Source organism: Oenanthe melanoleuca, chromosome 5 (assembly GCF_029582105.1).
Source record: "Oenanthe melanoleuca isolate GR-GAL-2019-014 chromosome 5, OMel1.0, whole genome shotgun sequence".
NCBI lineage: Eukaryota > Metazoa > Chordata > Aves > Passeriformes > Muscicapidae > Oenanthe > Oenanthe melanoleuca.
This window is the reverse complement of record NC_079339.1, coordinates 22,100,551-22,118,634: the sequence shown is the minus strand read 5'-3', so window position 1 is coordinate 22,118,634 and position 18,084 is coordinate 22,100,551. Positions and strand designations below refer to the sequence as shown.

At 43.9% G+C, this 18,084-nt stretch overlaps 1 protein-coding gene across 2 annotated transcripts in view; it reads right to left on the bottom strand.

Moving 5' to 3' along the window:
• TSPAN18 (tetraspanin 18) overlaps positions 1–17,678 on the bottom strand; it is a 119,357-nt gene extending 101,679 nt beyond the window's left edge. Inside the window, exon 1 of one of the 2 annotated variants that reach the window (XM_056494012.1) lies at positions 17,508–17,678. The gene's annotated coding sequence lies outside the window, so the exon portion shown is untranslated. Of the gene's footprint in view, positions 1–17,074; positions 17,217–17,507 lie in introns of those variants that run through there. The other variant, XM_056494013.1, reaches the window with a different exon arrangement.
• Between the last annotated feature and the right edge of the window lie 406 nt (positions 17,679–18,084).

Here is an 18,084-nt window from a genome sequence, read left to right as displayed (position 1 = left end):
GTGCACTGCAGTAACTGAGGGCTGAGCATCAGCTGAGCTGTGCTAACTCTCCCTGGGCATGCTCATCCCCTGCAGATGAGGTGAGGTAATTTAATTTAGCAGTGATAGAGCTTAGTTAGATTGCATTACCTTCCATTTGCCATGGGCTAAGACCACACACATGGACAACAACCACAGCCCATCCAACAAGTAATTTGACTGAGTGCCTGGCTTCTGGAACACTGCAGACTGGTTCATACAGAGATTTTGCCTAAAGTTCAAGCCAATATTTGAACTGAGAACTTTCTCTTTCCCAGAAGGTGTTCTACCCATCATGCTGCTACATGTCCTGGGGTAAGGCATCTTCAGTCTTGGGAATCTGGAAACACAAAGGCTCTTGGTGAAATAATTACTGCTACACTGAAGATTAAAATCTTTCAAAGCACAACAACTCCAATGTTTTAAACCTCAGTTTCTCTGAAGGAGAGAGCAGATATGTCCAGTATGAGCAGATTGGGAACTTTGCCTCTTACTGTCACAGCTGCATCTCCTACAACTTTCCTCATCTCAGAAACATGGAGCAGTACATACAGAGAATCCACACCAAGTCCTGAAAGATGGCTACTTGCAAGATTTAGGCTGTGGTTGCTGTTAACCAGCACTTCCACACCCCTTCTTTCCTCATGCAGTCAAAAGAAAGGAGAATTATAGTCTTAAAACTATGCAGGCATATAAAAGGAGGAAAAAAATATTTTAAAAAAGAAGAAAAAAAAAAAAAAAAAAAAAAAAAAGCAGAAGCCATCTATCAAAGAGGGTGACCCATTCCCTTCCAATAAACACCTTTTACAGACCATGCCTGGATATCCCACTGCCCCTTTGGCTAGTCCAGCCACCTGCTTCACAGGCTCATCCAAAAGCCTGACTGTGCATGGCATGTTTCTTCAGACAGAGCAGAGGATTTTGTTTTGCACTTGTATTTAGGATTTAATCTGCAGAGATTACCTGCATACTTAATCAGAGAAGTGACATTGACGTGGCATGTACTAACACTCCACTCTAAATCCTACTTTTCCCACTGCCAACACCTTCATCTTCTAGCGTGGAAGGAGGGATTGTGGTGGAAGAATGCAGCTCAAGCTCCCTCCTCTTTGCACACACAAAAACCCAAATGGAAAATGCAAAGAAGTTGCACAGTTTAAAATTCATGTCTGCAAAACAACTATGGACCCGTTAAGAGCCACCTGTTTATTCATGCAACCTTAAATTTTCAAGATTAAGGAAAAAGCACTTTTTGTCAGAAATAGGAATTAGAAAAAGATAGAGATTTTTTTCCCAGTGATCACAACAATTTCAGAGGGAATAATTTCTCATAAAAAAAATATTGTTTGCAATTCCTAAAGGCACCCACTGAGAAATGTAAGAATTAGAGAGAAAAAAGCCCACTGAAAACAGCCTTTAAATATACATGAGATTGGCAAGTGAATTGCAACTGCTTATGATGGGAAAAACTACAAGAGGATGGGGTGAATTGCTGTTTCTTCTCACACACAGACACTGACTTAAAGTAATAAATTTGCTGAAAGCCAAACAGGAAGCCATGGTGAACACCATCCTTAGTGCATTATGCACCAGCCATATTTTCATATTATTTAGAGCATTCCACATTAAAACAGCTTTCCCTAAAGCTGACTTCCCAAATGTCCTACCCAATCTGCCTTAGGATGCTCCAAGCTATACAGCACTTCAAACTCAAGTCAAATGAGAAAGGAAAGGTCTGTTCCACACTGTCTCACTGCTGTCCAGTCTCTTTACCTTGCTCCATCCAGTGTCTCCTTCATCCCAACCCCAAAAAAAACCCCTTGCTCCTGCCCCCAGGTGATACATGCTGGCAACCAAACACTTCAGCTGCAAAATAGAAGGGACTGATGCTTTGAAGATTTGAAATAAGCTGGCAGCTCATATTTAACAGTAAATATGCCTTAAAAATAATAAATAAACAACATTACAGGTTCACAGAAACCTGAAAGCCATAAGCTTAATGGCCTAGATAGCCCTGCAGCTCAGTGATTTGGGCTCTCCTGAGGGCTGAAATTGCCTGGCTAGTCCTGATTAAAAAGATAAGCACAGACAGACCTATTGCTCTAACATATTTCAGAGACAGCTAAAGGAATGACTGAGTCTCATGGGTCTAATAATACACTATTTCAGTTATTTATAGCACTGGCTAGCCAAGTATTTACCTGGTTCCAAAGCAGAACACTAACAGAATCTCTGTAGAGTTGAATGAGATATTCCTAACACGTCAAAACCTTCAGCCAAAAACCTAAATAGACAGAGCAGCAGTTGCTCACAGATACAGAGAGCATCCCCAGAGGAACATGCCTGGCTGCCTCCTGCACAGACCTGACCAGCCCAGCCACCTTGGGCACAGCAGCAGAGCAGCCACAGCACTGCAGGGCCACTGCCAACACAGCAGCTGCTCAGGACCTCAGGCAAGCCTTGCTGCCCTGCTCACAGCAGCCATGGAGAAAACATTCCCAGCCTGTGTGCCCTCCCTGGCTCTGCATGGAGAACCACAGTCTCCCTGGTGAAACCCTGGGGAAGATGGTCCATCCCATCCCAGGACACAAGGGTATGCCCATGACTGGATCAGTTGCCCTGGCAGGGACAGCCCTGTTGTGTTTAACCTTTTTATTTTTTGCTACAGTTGGAATTAAAAGTTCAGGAGACAGTATTTTTTGTTTGGACTTAGATGTTTACTAATTTTTATTTGTATTATAGTGAGTGTTACAGTATTTTTATCTAACAAGTCAAAAATGGAGGCACATTTTGTTTTCTACAAGGCCTTTTAAGGGCCAATTTATTTAATTAAGAATGGACGCTTTAAACCTTTGCTTTAAAACTTTCATCTTGTATTCTATATATTGTTATATTTTAAGACTTTAAATTCCAAGTTTTTCACTATATGATATTACACACTTATATGTAAACTACATGCTTGTGATTTTAGCTTTATAATTTAAATTTGGAAGCCTTCTCCACGGCCTTAAGTCAAAAGCAGTGTTTTCTTGGGGGGTCACAGAAAGTCTAAAATTCCCAGTTTCCAGGGTTCCAACACTCCCCCACAAGAGAGGCATCCTTGGCACCGCAGGCACGTCCCACAAAGTGGGCAGGGGCAGGAGGGGCACCAGGGTGGGCTCTCCAGCTGTGTGCCAGCCTTTCCTGCAGGGTGCTGGTTGCAGGGAGTACCTGGCCTGCACACACCTGCAGAGGGGCTCAGCTGCTCACACAGAACTGGTCTATCCAAATGATGGGTGCATCACTCCTCCTTATCACTTAACAGATGAAAAGCTACAGAAAACTTCATTTCTGACTGAGCAGTCCTTTTTAGTAGAATAGCATCATTCTCACTTTCCCTCCAACAGCTCCATATGTTGAAAGGGTTAAAAAAGACAGCAGAACCATTAGCATTTTGATAGCTTTCCACACATGTACAGCAAAAAGTCTTTAAAATTCATTGTGCTGAGATAATCCTTCAAGTCTAGCATTTCCTCCTCAGCTTGAGGCAACCAACTGGTTTTCCTCCCCTTAATACCTTAACAGAAAGCTCCAAGGAGTTGCCAGGATAGAAGAGTCAAATATGTTAGAGAAAAGCAGAGTCCTGAAGTTCAAGAGAAGCCATGTAAGGTGTCTGGGGCTTAATTAAGAAACAACTATAGGGGCATCTTATTAGATACTGCAAACCCCTAGAGATCCTGGCTTCTGCACATCACAGCTCACAACACATGCACACGCTGTTTTCCTTCCAAAATGCTGAGCACACACAGCTCCCACTAATTCCAGCAGCACAGAAAGTGCTCAGCATCTCTGAAGAATGAACAAATTAAAAACCTTGACCCTGATTCCACTCAAGCTCAGGGACTTGAGCTCTCATCAAGATCAAGGCTGAATATTTTAACACTATTACAACCTCGAAAACAAAGCAGTGATTTTGAACTGTTCAACTGGCATTAATACTCAGCAGCTCCACACCTGTGCCTGGGAAGTTGGTTTTTTTTTTGTTTTTTTTTTTTTACAGCATGTGCTGTTTTAATAACTCCAAAGCAAATTGCTTTCTCAAGGAAGAGCCTGGGAGTGCCCCAGGGCAGAGAAAGAGGCCATCTCACTCTGTGGCTGTGATTGGGGTTGTTGCAGTGAGAACAGGCAGATGCTTCAGGACAGCATCACTCCTCAGACACCAATACAGGGTAGCACTCAAGGAGTCACTAACTTCTTAAGGGCTATTAGACCTGATTAGCTGCCCTTCCCAAACACTATTTCTGGGGGAAAACAGTCTGAAAAAACCTGTCTGTTCAAAGAGAAATGCTTGTTATGAACCTCTGCACACTTCCAAGGAAATTTAACTGGCAAGAAGTTGACATTCCAAAAAAAGAAAGAGTAGCAGTGCACTGCAGTACTATGTGGAAAAAAAGATTCAGATCTCAGGGCCACCAGCTGTAGTGTCCCACACTCTAATGCATATCCCAAATCATGAAATATTGACTATTTTGTCTGAGGTTAAAATTTCCCTGCCCCCAACCCCATTCCTTCCAAAACTTCAGATCTTTATTTTCTATGAGAAAAAAATTGATCAACCAAGCCTTGCCCCTAACATGCCCCTGAAAAAACAAACAAACAAAAACAAACAAACAAACAAACAAAAAACAAACTCCAAACACCTCACAAATAGAGCTTCATTTACAGAGAAAAAGTTGTCCCATCCAAATTTAGTAAATGCACAATTAACACAGCCAAAATAAGAAAAGGCCTTAGCAACATATTGAGTTACTTCGGGCATTTGGCTCCAAGAGCACAGCAAATCAAGTCATTTATTTAGCTGGGGAAAATCTTCTTATGATAGAGGAAATAGTCCCTCTCCATTTTTAAACATGATCTATCTTTCCAAGGAGCAAAATTTGGATATGTGCTATTATTTTCTAGTGTGTTACTAGTTTCCTGTGACACCCTCAGCAAGTTATTTAGACTTCACTTACATCAGTAAATTGGGAATTCTCTGCCTCAAAAAGGTGCTACAAAGATCCAATCCATTTGCAACTGTGAGATGTTCAGATAATGTGGACCACACAGACTCTCAATAATCAAGTGGAAGATAATTACTGTGACATGAAGCAGAGAGAGGCTGCATCTGCCAGAAAAATTCTGAGCAACTGACTCATTCTGGTGGGGCAGTGCAGGGATATTCAGATGCCTGCCCAATCTGTTCCTCAGCATCACCCAGCAGTCAATCTCTGATTTCTGTCTCAGGGTGTACACACAACAAATGCTACCAGCACTGCAAATCCTCTTTCAAACGTGTTTGCAGTTATTGGAAGGGTGAGAAAATTACCTTATCATCACTTCCAACAACTGCATTTGTTTCACCACCTCCTTGCTAGACAATGGTGTATTTGGACAAATCCCTGCTCTATTTAGGCAGAGTTCATCACAAGGAATAAAGCTCAGGGACAGTAGAACAGAAAGGAGAAAGGAAGAAACAAAACTTGTCTATGAAGAGTTACCAATGAAGCTACAAGACAGTCAGGCTCAGGCAGTCTTACATTTAATCATATTCCTTTTATAAAAAAAAAAAAAAAAGTCAGTGTTTGGTCCTACTCCACACTGTTGCACCCCATTAAAAAAAAAAAAAAAATCAAGGACTTCAACTGAAGATTGTAGCTTCTTGTTAAAGCACAGATGTAATCTTGTAGGATGCTAAGGGAAACAGATCCACTACATGGCTTCTCTTGGGCTCCTTCACTTTAGAATGACAAGTCTGAGGCAGTGACATTGAAGTCCACAAGAACACATCTCCAGCCACAAAAAGGATTTTGCAAGCCAGTCTCAGGGAACAGCTGGAGCACACAGCCTGCTCTGTGTTATTTTATTTCAACAGGAAAAATGTGGCTCAATCATACATCTAAGACCTCAGCTTAGCTGGAACTATTTTCAGACTAACCTCTTCTTTTTTTACATCTTTTTCTTACATCAATAGCTTGCTTTTCCCAATAATTTAGGTACACTTAAAAAATGGGCAGAATTTAGACATGAAATGGATGCAAAGCAGTCAGGGCATTCTTTGATTAGAAGATGCAAACTGACTTTTTAGGGCAAAAGGTGCAGTCCTTAAAAAAGCCTCATATAACTCCCAGATTACAGCTATCATAGAGCACAGCTGAAGGCTCTGAAGAAAGGTAGCAGCCTACCTTTGTCCTCCTGGGGATCTATGGAACCTTAGCAATCAGCCTCCTAGAGGTTCCTTTAAAGGTTCCTTTGATGACTGTAGCCATAAGTAAGACTAGAAATCTGCTGTCATTTCAGTCCTAAAGGTCTTACACTTGATTAATTTAAGAGAAATATTTTCTTAGGTCAATTTTTTGTGGAAATATATTAAGACATTATTGCCATCTTACATTTTAAGTATTGCCTGTTTATTAAAAAAAAAAAACACATAAAAGCAAGGCTTATGGTGTTTTAATTTGCTCTTTCAAACACTGTATCTGGGGTCTGCATCTCTGCATACAGACAGACACAGTGGAGCTTGTCTCACATCCAGGACTGCTTTGACATTATATGATTTCCAGACCAGACCATTGTGGATCCAACTGCTATGCTGCATCCAAAAAAGCTGTGTGGTAATCCTGGTTCTGATTTCCACTGGATTTTCACTGCTGCTTCTGTGTGCTGTAAATGCATCTTATACCTCCTAATTTAACTTGAAGGAAAAGAGAGGTGCAATCAAAATGGCAAGCTCAGACTCCTGCCTACCACAAGATGAACACGAGTCTCCTTAAAACACATTAGTGGAGGCCATCTGAGGATGAATTTGGCTTCCCTGAAACAGGAAACTCCCATTATTTAACCTCAAATAGGCAGCAAGGGCTTGGAATTTTTTGCCTGTAAGAGGAGAGTTTTGTCTTTGTTTATGCAATGATGAAGATTCAGCCTTTTTTCTCCCCTCTTTTCTAAAAACAGCAAGAACAAAATACAAAGTAAAGGCAGAGTGGCATTCCCATATAATCAGAACTGCAGTGTGCACCTCAGATTTGCAATCCCACCTTTTGTAACAGAGGGATTCCTGTGCCAAGCAGCACAGAGCACATCATGGTCCAGGGAGCTGAGCTGCACTGGAATAACCAGGTTCAGGGTCTTTGGTGCTGCACAGCACAACCACAGAGGACAAACACCCTCCTAAGCACCCAGCTTAGCTGAGGTGCCCTCCTGACCTTCTTGTTATCTCCTTACTCTCCTAGCAGAATTAAGAAAGGACCAAGACAGGACTACTTTCTCCTCCTCTCTGCAAAACACGAGGAAAGAAGAAATTGGAAGAGGGCTATTACTGAAACCAGGTGCTAGCCTTGCTGCAACCAAACCAGCACAAGAGTGTTTCATGCTGTTCCAAGCAGCTCCTCTCTTGCCCTAAGCATTATTTTCCTACCCTGCCCAACAACAATGGCCCTGGCACAAACATATCAGCAGTGTTCGGTTATATTTTCCTTGGCTGCTTAAGGTGATTTTCTAATAATATTCCTCAGAGGAAGCAGTGGTTTAGGAGTTATATATCCTTGTACAGCCTTGACCCTGACAAAATACACCAGCATTGCTACAGGGTCAGTCTTTCCCCTGCTGTCACTTTGCCAAGGTCTCTGGAGATTCTTCACTCCACCCCTAAGAGCACATCCAGGGGAGACACAAACCTGCACAACCAGTGAGGAAAGACAGTAAGACCACGAAGAAGACACAAGGACACCTGGATGGGAACTCAGTTTTTAGAGAGAACCACATTTTTTGAGACTTGAAATATTTTTTTATTTCACATAGGGATGAAAATTTGGAATACCCCTTGGAATCCTTCATATATAAACACATGTGCTCTAGAACAGCAGTTCTGTGGTTAGGACAGGCATTTCTGGCATGTAGGAAACCTTCTTTCAGGACCCTGTTTTGGATTTGTGACAGCATAGGTGAAAAACCCAAACCACTTGGCTCCTATCTGTTTTGACTAAGAAATTCTATCCTATATGCAAGAAATTCACCCAAGGAAAACTGAGTGGAGACCAATCCTTTCCCACAAGGCAGTAATGGCTTCAATAAATCAGCATCTTCTGCAGGCAAATTGTTTCCTTGAAGACTCCTAGGCAGTCCTAGCCTCAAGTAGCAACCAGTGTGGTTTCTGCTGAAGACACAAGCCTGGAACAACCCATCCAAAATAAATTCTGCCTAGGAACAGCTTGTCTCTCCTAAGTAGGGCCACTGCTACACAGAGTAGAAGAAACAAATAAGGTTTCATGAAACTTGCCCTGACAACTCAGGATTCTGTATTTTTCTCCAAATCTGGTAACTTGCATTGTTAAACAGAGGAAAGGAGGTATGGTGGGAAAACCTCACACTCTCCATCCGTGTTTACTTTATTCATTCCTTCGTCTGGGACAGTAAAAATGTTGCTGATACCCAGAAGAGCATGTGCATGTGTGTGTGTGGCAAAACCTTTGGAGCCTGGGCTGTGCATTATGTGGTCGATTTTACACAGTGGGGCAGACAGCATCTTTATGTTCTGTAGCTCTAAGGAGAAGTAAACCTGTCTCTGCAGGGAATTCAAAGCAAACACAGTAATACCACAGATGCATGTCATAGTTTGTCTTGCTGATCTAAGATACTTCCTATGAAATGGCTTGAAAGAATCTCCAAAAGTACAGTCTTCTTAAACTATTTTCTCCAGAAAGAATGTTTTTCTACTTCTAAACACAGCAATTTTTATGTGCAGTACAGGATTACCTTATATAGGTCATTGACACTCCATGGAAACCTAGATAAATAGCTCTATTCCCACACTAAATTTTGTTGGCTTCTCTTCCTTTATTGCTAAGAATATTTCAACTGGAACAACATATTTGTGCCTTTGAGGTTCTCTGTTCCTGCTGCGACTTCCCCACCTGGAGCTATAATCCTACGCTTGTCACAAACCCAGCCACTGCTTCAGAACTTATTACAGCTACAATCTGCAGATTATAGCAACTTCTAATAGGGGATAAGCAGCAGGGAAAGGTGAGTTTAAGCTGCAAAGAACCTGCTGGTTCAAAGAGCCCTATTATTAATATTTATTATTTTTAAGCATTCATTGAGTGCTGTAGAAGATAAAAGAATGAATTGAAAGCAAGAACCAAGGAACCAAGTTTATATAAGACAAGACAATGTGACATCTTAAAGAATAAGTGCACTCTTTGGGAAGGAGGGGAGCCAAAGAAAATGTAGTAACAGCAATGTGGAAAAAAAGCCACACCTTTTATCAGCACAATGTTCCTAACATTAATAAGCATGAAGAGAATTAAAGAATTCTTCAGTGTCTAATCAGAAATGTTGTCCATAGGGGATCTTCTGAGCATTATTACAAGGCATTGGGAATGAAGCTTTGATCACAAAAAAACACGTGTGGAGGAGAGGGTGGGGCTGGAAAAACAGCAAAAGGAAATGCAACTGGTTTTAAGAAAAAATCCAGCCCTGGACGGGTGCTTTACAAAGCTCCGAATAAATCCATTTAGATTTTGTGTACAGGGCTAGAATGAGGCATAATTCTCACTCAAGTACTGCCATTACAGGCAAATTTCTCCTCCTTCCCACAAACCCTTTGTGCCTGCTGCCAAAGGTCTCCCAGTTGACACTTCTCTTCCCTAAAAAAGGTGGAAGCTCATGGCTTACACCATTTTAAACCTTCACACTTTCAAATAACAACTCACAACACTTCACAGCTCCAAAGCTCCTCAGCAAGATTAGCTAACAAGGACGTTCATCATACCCACATGCTGAGGGCACCGTCCTCATTTTCACAGCTGGTGGAACAGATGCTCAGAAAAGCAATGCAACTTTCCCAGAGCTCAGGAGTGTCTACAGCAGGCTGATGTTAGAAATGCTGGCATTCACCCACCTCAGTTCTGAGCAGCAAAATCAGTGATAGCACTTGGGAGTGAGAGTCCAGCCCCCCTCCCAAAGCCCTCTGCTCCCCAAGGCTGGTGCAGAGCTTCAAAGCACTTCCCAAAGAGCATCAAGTTACAGAAAATCTGAAAGAAATCCACTACAAACTGAAACTTGGAACTATCTGCAGCAGCATTAACAAAGAAAATTAATGTTTTTAAACTAACTCCGACTCTTCTCCTGCCAAACCTTCCCCACTGCAGTATCAAAATATGAACACACAAAATGCAAAGCCTGAAACCTTCTGCTCCCTTCAGCACAATGAGGAGATAGAATAAGACTTCCAAGAGACTGGCAGGATTAACTCGATTTTTTTTCTTTTGTTTTGTGTCTTCTCCGTTTTTTCTTTCTTAATCACATCAGAATGCTGTTCCTGACTGATGTTTCCCTTAACATTTAAAAGAAGAAAAACAGTTCTTAATTAACAAAGCATCACTCTAAGCTGAAATCCTTATCAGCTTTGCAGGTTTTTTTCAATCCTATGAACCCAGAGTGATCTGTCACACCAGCAAGGTATTACATTGTCAATTCTCAGGCTGCAAAGCAAAAAGATATTTTGGTGCTTCCAGTGTTGTGCCTCGAGCATTTCCAGAATTATCTTTCAGATTTTCCAGTATCTTATTCTGAAAAGCAGCTTGGTATAACTCTAGAAGATCCCTGTTATGTGCCATATTCCCATCAGAAGGAAAAGTTTTGTTGATCTACACAAAATAAGCACCTCATCCTACACAGATTTGCTTTGAGAATTCCCTCTGACCTTAACAGGAAAAAAGGGCAGTCCAGCAGTCCAAAAATACATCATATCCAAAGCTCACCCCCTCAATGACATTCTGAGACATTCAATCCTTTATTTGCCATTATTTCTCATGCATGTCCACGTTGTACCCACCACATTATTGTCACCATTAAGCTGCATCAATTTTTATCAGCAAGACTGACATTAAAACACATTCTGGTTTCAAATGACTACAGAAACAAGGATATCAACAATGACAGTGATTCCCACTCCAATATCCACTGAATTTCCATTCAGTGGGGATCCCATTATCTTCTTTTTGCTGGCAGCAAGTTTTGAGGATATCATCTGAAAGGTGCCCACAGGTCCCAAAGACTTCCATGGGAAAGGTTCTCAGCAGGCCTGAGAAAGCAGTACAGGCACAAGTTCCCTCCATACAAGAAGATCTGGTTTATTTTCACTCCTCAAGAAAATGAGATGTGCCATCAAGTGAGCCAAGAACAAACTCTATCACTGCTTTCCCAGCATGGAGTGTTCCAGTTCAGTGCCCTGTGAGGTCCAGGTCTCAGGAACAGGCAAACTGCCAGTCAGTTCATTTGGACCATTTTTCCTGAAGAAGTGTAGACACCATAATTTAGTGCAATATTTATTACTCTAGAACTCTCTCCTCATAGACTGTCTTACACTGAGCTTTCTGTAAGGAGTAAATATAGTAACTGTTTCCATAATAATGTTAAAAATACCCCAAGAGATTAAATTCAACAGATGAAACAGGGCCATAAATACGTATGTCTAGCAACATGACCAAAATCACCCTTCTTCAAACTGGGCATTGGGCCATGAAAAGAAAGCTGCTAGCATTACAGTTTCAGTGTTGAGCCTTAGGAGCAGCACAGAGCTGCAGGAGCAGTCAGTCAGTAATCATGCACAATAATCTTAACCCAACCTGCAGCCAGGGCCTCCAAGCTCCTGAGCCCCTGCCAAACTGTGCCACTGACCCACCATACCCCATTCCACTCCTCTGTCCTGTGGGCTTTCCAGACAATTGAGCAGCACAAGATGTATTTAAAGCTGTTTACAACTCTAGTGAGAAGTCTGAGAAAATATTAGAATTATATTTTATTATCTGTCATTATCTCTGCTGTACTACATGACTTTTCACGTTAGCAGCTTGGTTTAGTTCCACTTCCTTGGAATCAACAACCACTGTAAGGTTTTTTCCTGACAGTAATGCCACAGAACAGGAGTAAAGAGGGTACTGGTTATATTGCTTCCAGAAGACTAACCAGGGCAAACTCCAGATGACCCAACAAAGTCCTTTTCTAACATGGCCATGCACCAACTAATGAGGGCAAGAAAGGCAGGAATAAGAAATAGATGAGCTAAGCACAGTCAGTCAGAGGCTGAGCTACCAAGCAAACTCAGACCTAGACCCTAATTCACATAATAGAGCAGCACTTTGATAACCAAGTAATATCAAGCACACAGATGAGACTCAGCTTCAGCACTATTTATTTCATCAAAAGCATCCTCCCTTTCAGCCTGAAGTGAAAACTGGTCTAAAAACTCTGAACTCCATTTGAGTTTAAAAATGGACTCTTCTACACTGATTTTTAATTCATTTCTCAAGAAACAGGGAACTTCCATTTTAGACCAGGTTTACTTAGTAAATACATAGCAAAGGGAAGATCCTGATAGCAATAAATAAATAAATAAATAAATAAACAAAGCCCAAAACACAAGAACCTCCAGACACTTATCAGACATTGGAGTTCTTGTTGGAAGGACTACCCAGTCAGGAAGATTCCTGTCCAGAAAAAGAGATCCTTACTAAAAATATGTCATGGTCAAAACCCCTCTTCCAATATCTCTGAGGACAATAACAAGATACTGGTTATGGTTTTCTTTGAAATTAATTTGTTAGGGATAAATTGGCACCACATGACTACTCTCAATTTTCCTGCAATATTTGCTGCATATCAGTCCACCAGAAAAGAAGCATTCAGATTAGGCACTTGGTCACCCAGAGATTCCTGTATCAAGACAGCTGCAGAGACAATTCAAATCCTAAACACCCCACACATAACCAGCTCACCAGGATGGTGAGACTCTCTGCCTCTAGCTCTGAGGAAGACCAAAGAAGGACAGCCCATTGGCAAAGAACAGAAGGTGGCAGAGGTGGAGAAACAAATCACATTGTAGGAGCAAAACACCTTTATCATAGCTTGTTTCTTTAAATTTTATCTGTGCAAAAATAAATAAAAACATGCTGACAAACTGGTTTAGCAGATGGTGTGGTTAACAGAAAAAGATCAACACACTGCCTTCCTATAGCCACTTCTCTCAGGCTCAGAAAATTTACACTAAATTAGCCCATGACAGATCTTTTCCAATGCAGAAATGATAAACAGCAAAGCAGCTGGTAAATGCTCCAAGAGAAGAGGCTGGGTGGGCAGGAGACCCACTGACTATTTGGTGGGTGCTGAATTCACCAGATCCCCTGGAACTGTGGGATGGGTTAACTCATTCACCAGCTTGGAAGCTCAAGACTGAAAGAACAGTGAAAAGAAAATAAGAAATGTAGGTGTAGGGGAAGGAATGGACACAAGAGGAATGCTGGGCTAGGCAGCCATGAGCTAAGGCAGGACCAAAAGCAACCTGGCTGCTGTATCAGTTACCAGTGGCCACCAGAAAGCAGCTCTGGCCATCTGGAATATATCCTCATATGAAATACAATTAATGCCCAATCATCTTCCCAGTGCTGAGAAGCAGATCGTGTGAAGGGAAGGGACAACACAAAACATTAAAGTTTTAGAAGGAATCAGCAGCATGAGGAAGAATGGAGTTGTCTGTACTGATTTTTCCATGCAACTATTTTCTTCCTTCATTTGCCACTTCCAATTAAAATTAATAATTATTTCCAGGGGAAAAAAAAAAGAATAAAAGAACACATAACAAACAGCTTAAAAAAGAATGAGAACTTTCAGATCTGAAATATCTCATTTCTATGCATCTTGAGGGAAAAACACACAGGCTTTGCCCTCTCATGCAAATACACTGCTTGGTTTTGAGTCATTATTTTGCAGTGACAACTAAAGATACTCCAAAACAAGCTACTTTTCAACTGTCTGTACCACTTGTAGGGTTTTCTCCCCCATGAAAACCAAGAAAAATGGATCTTTTTTATTGATAAGTCAGTTTAAATTAAATAAACAAATCATATTGAAATTAGTCAAAAATTATTGAGAAAGTGAAAGCAGGGATTGTCTTGCAACATTATTCCCAGACAGGGGCTGCTTCAGCAGCCTCACAGGGTTAGCACAGAATACAGATATCCATCTGTTTTAATTATAACTCCCAAACAGACCTTGGACCTACTACCACCCCATGCAATGACTCATGTTCAACATGTCAAGAACTATGCACTACCTCAGGAAACTCTCTAAATACTACTTGGGCCACCATCTGCTTTTTTAGATACCTTAGCCCCTAAGGCCTCAATTTTGTAGCATCTGAACTTTTCTTTTCAAGTCCTTCCCCTCCTCTAAGACCTACAGGCCCATAAATCCAGTAGCTTCTGTCCCCAGAGCAGTTGTGCCTGTTTTCCAGCAGCCTGGTGAGAACAGACAGGACTCAAGATAATTAAATAAAAACACAGGAACTTCATTATTTATTTTAAAGGAAAATGTGTTTTCTAGGAAGAAAGTCCTTTAGTTGGGCAAATCTGTAAGCTGTTTATCAGCTTAAACTCATTATCTGTCCATATGGTCTTAGCACTGTGGTTTTAAAAAAATGGGCATGCACTAGCTGATGAAATGTCATCTGCCCTTATGCCAGAAACTACTATTTTTTCATTGACGTCAAATTAGGATCCCTGCCACAAGTGAAGGGCTACCATAAGCATAGTCATAATATTTTAATTATGAAAGGATCTTACAGAAGGCAGCAAGGGAGGCAGGGGCAATGCAAGAAAACCCATTCACAAAAATACAAAGTCACTTCATTCACATTTTGCTCTAATTCTTTTTGTTTGGAGAGGTGGGGTGGAAAGAGAGCAACCCAAAAAAAAAAAAAAAAATGGCAAGGGAATGAGATGCTAAAGCCAATAAACACACATCAAAGCATGAGATGGCTCTGCTTCAACTGCCTACAGTATTCAACCTGGGATAGATTAAGGCAAGACAAAAGGTGTTATGAGGGAAAATACTGCCCCTACAGCAGTGCAGACCATCTCCCTATCTCCCTCACTCGCTCAGCCCTAAGAGTGAGACCCCAGCCAGCTCTGCTGCCCTATTAGAGGCAAGGACACATGATGGGCCCAGCTTTGTAGAACCCCAAATTTGTCCCCCGTCGTCTGCTGTTGTGATTTGAAGCCCTTCCCACTCCCCTGCTGAGCTGCTGCAGAGAAGCAGGAGCTGGGTTTATTGATTCTGTGAGTCACAATTAGCCGTGGGACACACGACCAAAGGTTTAGCACAGGACATTAAACCTGACTGAGCTGTCAACTCAGTTATTCCAAGGAGAGAGAAACAAATTGAAGTCACAGTAACAGATGTTTCTCATGTTTTATGAACTGCAATATTATTACTAGTTACAGGCACAGTATCTGCCTTTTAAAACAGACCTGCAATCCTGTGCGTGTGAAATTGTTCGAACTAACACACAGACAACTTGGCAAAGGACTTGCAGATAGCATTTTCGTACTTGCACAATGATTCCCGTTTCCCTTCTGCCCAGCCCCACCCTGAGAAGTATAATACATGTTAAAGCAGCCAAAAATGAGATCACACCAGGATGGAGTACTTCGTTGCCATCATCTGCGGCGAGGATGCAAACACTCCAACCCCTCTCCTCTTTTGTGGAAAACACACTCAGCCCCTTCTCGGTTTCCACTGTGGGGAAATTAACTTGTTGGGATCGCTCTGAGTTTTAAGGGAGCCTGGAAACTGAAGGCTGGTGTTCTTCCCAGGATGCCTTCTCCTTACACCTCAGGGGCAGTAAAGGGATTTCCCCCTAATTTACAAAGGAAATGGGAAGCACCCAGCGAGCGCACAGCACCCCAAGCCCATCCTGCTCCTCCGCGCCGAGCAGCGAGCGCAGGGGCGGCCGGCACGGCGAGAAAGCCCTCTCGTGGAAATCGCCAGCATCACCCACCCGAGCCCTCCCCTCGGAGCACACTTCGGCCCCATCCCAGCCCCGCTCCCCGCGGGATGCGGGCTGGCATCGTCCCCTTCCCGAGGAGAGCTCCGCGATCACCTGCGCATCTCACAGCGTTAAACACGGGCAGCTGAGCGATGTGCGGCACAGGGCTGCCTCGCAGAAAGGGTGGAAATTCTGTGTGGATTTTGCCGGCTGTCTGCAACATCTCAGGGAAGTTAAAGCTCTTCCTTTCTCCCCACCCCGCTACGCTTGAATTCGTGGCAACTGTATCACATGGTATTTTAGCTTGCGCCAACAAAAGCTGTACCTCGGCCACAACAAATACAGAAACATTAACTGCCTTCCAAGCAGGGTCAAACATTCGAATCATTTTAACATACTACAAAAATACTTCTGTGAAAGCAGATGATAAAGTAGCGCATCTATACATTATGCTACGTAATCCAATTTAAAAGATTCCCCCCAAATTACGAAAAAAATGAAGAATATACTTATTTCTCCAAATGACATCTCTATCGTTCGCTCACAGCTTCCATACTTTTGTGAGGCAACAACTACTGCCCCTTACAAAAACCATTGAGTACCAAAATAAGTATTTAACTGGTAGAATCCATCAAACACTTGTATACATCCTGTTGAATTAAGACAACTCTTTAACATTTCCAACTTTTTACCCACTAGCAAAAGTCCAAGGCGAGCCCATGGTCACAATGAACATATACCCCGCCAGGCACACAACCATCCCCAGCACATTTCTGCCCAACCAGCTTTGGTAGCCACTGGCTATTCAGTGAATTATGTGCCTAAAGTCTATTAACTGTGCCCAAATCTGCTCTTTTTATAGAAATACAGGCAGCAATAGGTCGATCTTACTAACTGCTGAGAAAAGCGCTAGAGAAAATAAAGAATGATTATAATACTTTACAGAAAACCACCCAAGTACAACACACATGAAAATGCTATTTACTCACTCACTGAAGCTTTTAAATACAAAAGTTACGATAAAACTTGCAGTGCCCAGTTCAGCTTACAAAACCCCCATGTGGTACCTCGCTAACATGTTGCTGCAGCTGTAAATCTCTGTTAAAGAGCGGGCACTGACCCAGGGTAGCGGGCTGGAAGATCAGCAAAGTGTGACGGAGAAAATCCCTCCCAGTAATCTTCTGAAGCAAAAAACACAGGTAACCGTCCCACCTTCCTCATCCGAATGTCAGGGGTGGTGGCACACCCCAACACGCGGCAGAGCAGCGCAGGGCGCTCCGGGCGCAGCCTGCGGGCTCCGCTTGTCCTCACGGCCACAGGGATCCCGGGCGGAGGCAGCAGAGCACACAGATACCGAGGGCAGGCTCTGAGGCTCCGGAGACGCTCCGGGGGCCCGAGCCCGGGGAGGTGTTACCAGCGGGGCGAGTTCGGCTGGCTCGGGCAGCCCTCCCCCAGCTCCCGTGCCGCCGGTACCGGCGGGCGGGCTGCCTTCTCAGCCCCACAAACTTGCACGCCCAGCACCCGGGGGAGGCACGGCTCTCCCGAGGGAACAGCGCAGCCGTGGGGTGGGCGAGCCGCCCCCCGAGCCCCCGCACCCCAGAGCGTCCCGTGGGAAGGGCAGCGAGAGGGGAGCCCCGCCCGTTACCTGGCGGCTCCCGCGGCGGCGGCTCCGGGCACGGACCGAGCGGCTCCGGGCACGCACCGGGCACGGAACGAGCGGCGGCTCCGGGCACGGACCGGGCACGGACCGAGCGGCGGCTCCGGGCACACACCGGGCGGACCGAGCGGCGGCTCCCGGCAGCGCTGGGCTCCCACTGCCGTGCGCGCCCCGTGCCCGGCAGCCGCGGAGCGCCGGAGCCGCCAGCGCAGCCGGCTCCACCTCCCGGCCGTGCCCCCTCCTCCGCCCCCGCCCGGCCCGGCTCCGCTCCGGCCCCCCGGCCCGCTCTCTGCCTCGCCTCACCTCCGCCTCCACCCTAGAACTTGCCGGGTGACCCGTCCCTCCCGCGCCGTGGCCGCTCGGGGTGCGGGAATGGCAGCCGGGCAAGGGGCAGCGTCCGCCGGGACCCGAGAGCAGCGCTGAGCCCGCAGCAGGCAGCGGTGGGAAGGAGAGCTGCCTAGTCCCCGCTGCAGGGTGCGCCCGGTAACATCCAATGCGCTTCTGATGCTCCGGGGAGATCCTTGGGACGCAAAAGGAGGAGACCCGGGAGGTGGGAGAGAGGTCT